Below are 4,702 nucleotides of genomic sequence, written 5' to 3' on the forward strand. Positions count from 1 at the left end.
TCTCTGTCCTTCCTTTTCAAATATTTTCAAAGCTTTTAGAACAGTTGGTTGTTCTTCGTTCTGGCAACTCGCCACTTGCTGCCGGCTCACATCAGTTCATAGTCTTCAGAGGTATCCAGTGGCCCATGTGGATTTGAGAGTTTGAAGCTCTAATGAAAGACCTTTGATATTTTGGGATATTTAAGAGACATACAGAAATGGATGAGTTAAAAGAGCTGTTGTCAGTTCTGGCAAAACCCGCTTCATATTCTCAGTCACGAGATACCATTTCACTAATTGATTATTGTCTGTCTGTAAGAGTCACGCTCTTAGTGCACAAAGAAGCAGTGTGGATGAAAAGCTCACTATTGTAAAGTACACACTCAACTGGATTTAGAAAGCTGGGAACTATAGACAAATCTAAGATAAAGGAGTACTTTGAATCAAACTCATAAATCATAGCTGAGACTTTTTTCAGCTTAAGTAAACATCTTCACCACAGACAGTGAAAACTAATGGAAGCATTTTAAATGCCTCTCTTCACCCTTCCTTGGAATAGTGGCAGGTGAGCTCTCCTTGAAAAGATCAGGTGACTTTTCATTATTTAAATCCACACCTCCAGCAATGAGGACCTGATCCCGCAAGTCCTGCAGAACTGCTCCTAGCTGGCAAGGTTATGCGAAGGGTTTGCCAGGCTAGTCCTTCAGCCACAAGTCTAACAGCTGCGGTGGTCTCGAGCTCAGGAATGCAGGTGAAGGGATGAACGCCTCGCATTGTGCTGGTTGAGTTCCTGTAAGCTTATGTACGTCCTTGTACATGAAGTGTGATTGCGCAGCACAGTCGCTGCTTTTCTTGCCAACACAAACTTTTACTCCTTCTTCCACCCCTCTCCCTTAAAACACATCAGGGAGAGAACAGGGCTGGGGCAAAGCAAGCATGATGGGCATTACGCTCTGACATATGCAACTGGTTTTGCTCAGAAGAAAATGCAATGCAGTCTGCACTTGGTAGTATTACTTTTATACGGCTTTTGGGGGTAATGAACAGCTGCTTCTCCTTTAAAAAAAGGGAGGGGGGTGGGAGAAGAGGAGACAGCTATCAGGATACTAAATGTCTAATGCAGTCATTCAAGCTAACATGCATGACACTGTCCAATGAATATAAGGACACTTTATTTTTGGTTTGTTAACAATTTGAGGGTCAGCCAAGTTGATTATGAGAAAATGAGCTAATAAGTGTACTGTGGGAAAGGTGGGGGACAATGATGAATGGCAAAGTTTATTTGCTCATTACACTCCCCAGCAAACAACTCTTCCTAACAGCCGCACCTAGCTCACAAAAGCTTGCGTGTAATTCACGTGTAATAAATCAGAAGCATGCCTCAGCTCCCCAAACCAAAATGATCTTAAAAGTTTATGATAGGTATTGATGATTAAGCAAATGTTCTGAAGAGTTAGTTGCACCTAAAATTAGAACTAAAAATGAGATGGGGAGAAAAAATATTCTGGAGTACTTGCAGTTAACCTTTAAAAAAGCATGTGGAGGAGGACTAAAGCAAATCAGTGAGCACTAGAGACTGGCTATGTGTTGCTATACTGCTGTGCATGAACTCTGCAGCATGCCACGTCCTTCAAAGGAATTATGGCATGAAGCTGTTTAGAGTCTATGTTGAGGGTGCTCACGCCTCCCAGCCCATCCTGTTTCCTACCTTCTCCCTTTGGCACCATTAAGGTCCTGTCACTGGCTGGTCCCAGCAAAACCATGCTCCTCTCTTCACCCCTGGCACCCGGGCCCCGGAGCATGAGAGCAATACAGCGCGTGTGTCAGCACTGTCCTGCAGGGCCCTAGTCCTGTCCTGGAAACCGATGGGGATGCCAGCAGCTCCCGACCTCCCCTTTGCCTGAGCTCCCTGCCCCAGCCCTTGTTCCCAGAGGTGTGAAGGCAGGAATGTCTTCACAGCTGTCAGAAGCTTATGACAGATGACTTGTATGATCAGCATGCTGGCTACTCCGATGTTAAATATTTGTTTGCTCTTTTTCCTCATGTCCCACTTCCTCATACACTGCAATATAATCAGGCAGTACAAAGTCTTAGTTTGTGCTTTAGTTTTTCTGGCTTCATTGAAAAAAATCAATGTCTTAAAAACAGCTGCTACTACTTAATGATCTTTTGGAAACTAAGGCTGATTTCTTTTGTTATGCTCTCTGAAGATTAAATTTTGCTCTGGACTCTGTTGCCTGAAGGAGGCTATTGTAAAACAAGATACTCAGAAATCAGCAAAAAGATGTTAAAGCTAAAACAGAAAACCAAAACGCTTTAACTCTAGTGGTGCTGCTGCCAGTGAGTTTGAGAAGAGAGCCTGAGATTATGCTAAAAACAGTCTGGTATTGTGGGCTGATGGCTGAGGAACTGCTTTATAACAATGTACACAGCCTTGCAAAAGAATAAAACTTCCATGATATGAGACGCTTCTTAGATGTTAGGTTTGAAATCCTGATTTGCTCAAACAGGCCATCATGCAAATAACTAGACTAAGTATTGCTATTGCTTTAGATTGTGAGGAGGGAAATACAAAGCCCAAGGACTTGCAGTCCCTTTTACAAGAGCCCCATTGGGGAGAGCCTGCATCTACCGAATACTGAAAAGCTCAATCAGGATTACAAAGGAAATTGCCACAAAAGATTAAAATATGCAGTCAGCAATAATAACTCTCCCTCTGTTTGTTGTCTCAGATTTTATTTGTGTTGGAGAAAAGATTGGTGTACTTCAGATAGCAGCAAGGAAGAGAGAGAGAGGTTTCAAGAGAGATTTTCCATGACAAGGTTAACGAGAGGAAGTGGACGGGGATGGGGGAATGTGCTCCATAGAGCTGCAGGAAGTTGAAGTTGGACGAAGGCAGCGCAGCAACCAGAGACTAAGGCTAAAGACTCCATAAGATGAGTACAAACACTGACAGTAGTTTTTGGAGATGAATACTGAGGATTGCCAACTGACCTCATCTTCGAGTCTCCCCTTGCTGGGATGCTCCTGCGGCACAGGCTGGGGTTAGCCTGTTCCCAGGGACTGGCACGCAGTGACCTTCATTGGGTGTTTATTACAGAAGGCTTTCCACTCAGGTCAGCTAGGAACTCACTGCATAGTTTGCACTGACTGTGGAACTAAAAGTTATTGCTATTTTTATTGGTTATAAAAAGCTTTTGTTTAAAAAAAACCAGCAAAAGGATACATACAGAATACCTGTGTGTGCAAAGGACTCAGAGGACTGTAATGAAATTCTGGCTGAAACAATTGCAGCATTTTATCTTCTGTGCTCATTGTCCGTTGCTTAGAATTGTAATAGTGATTCAAGAGCCCCAAAAGGCAGGAGAATGAAGCTAATTCCTCCAGATATGGCTGATGAGAAAAGCCTTCCTTCTTAATTGAAAGTTTAAGCTCTTGCTTTGCAACTATGGCACTCATTTCCAAGTAACTGAAAAAACTTCGATTGAAATCAGTCTTTATAAGAACTTGCCCACATAACCCTCTGTATCTCCCCGTGCTCAGCAACTCTGTATGTTTCCCTGATCCTGCCGACTTCCACTGAAATCCTCTCCTCCGATCTAGCCTGGTACCAGGAGACATGCTCATTTGACCCAGGATACCAACTGAAGGATTTATGAAGGCACTTCTTTAAGTGGGAGGCTGTGGATCTGCCTGCTCAAATCACAGCTCACGTGTCTGTAAAACAGTGGCTGCAGGCCACACGCCATGTACAGCTTGGCATGGCAAAGTGTAGAGCACATAGTACAGGATATAGGGTGTTTTCTTCTGACCAGAAGTTCAGGGAAGAACTATTCATAGACATTTTAAAATAAATAGCTATACTTTTAGATGAACTTTGTTGACTTGAGATTTAGCAGGCTGAAAAGAGGAGCAGCCATAACATCTGTTGTTAACTTTTGTACTCATTTGTGCCCACACCATCATTTAGGTTTAGTTTTAGGTACAACTACTTAAATAAGTGCATAGTGATTTGTTACTTTATTTAGACTTTCATTTACACTTACTATACATGGGAAAGAGGACCATAAACTTTTGCATTCATTGCAATGGACAGGAAAACTGGCATTGATCAGGCCAGAGACTAGATTTTGCACAGAAACATTAGAGATTCTAGTAACTTAGAGGTACTACTTTCAATAACAGGAAAAGTAGTCAGCGGTGGTATTTTTTATATTGGTCATGCCCCAGTAACTCCCACAGTGCTCTTCTTTTGTAATACTGAGTCTTTCATTGCTTGACAATGTTTATTTGCATTCTTTGGTTTTTTTGCTTGAAGGGAAACTCTTCTGTGAGCCTTTAAAAAAAAAAACACCAAACCCAACCACTTTAGTTTTGAAGTCTAGTTTCTGTATTTCTCATCTTCTCAAAGGGAAAAAAAAATAGATTTATAATATCTGAATGAAGAACAGAAGACAGATAATATTAAGTACATGACACCTCCAAAGAGCAAAGATCATCAGCTTTCTCTTTCACTGTTACAGTTAGAAAGTGCATTTGACAAAGTTATGCTGTCAAATAGATAATCTGCTGGGAAGACTTGCACAATTCTCTCACTTTTAGTCATGACACAAAGCTTAGTTAAAGTTGCCACAGATAAGAAATGAGAAACTGTCTTTCTTCACTTAAAATCTTTGGCAATTTTAAAATGCACAAAGTAGTAGCATTAGAGTTTCCTGCCCTG

This window comes from Charadrius vociferus, unplaced genomic scaffold (assembly GCF_000708025.1).
Source record: "Charadrius vociferus isolate BGI_N301 unplaced genomic scaffold, ASM70802v2 scaffold55, whole genome shotgun sequence".
Lineage (NCBI taxonomy): Eukaryota > Metazoa > Chordata > Aves > Charadriiformes > Charadriidae > Charadrius > Charadrius vociferus.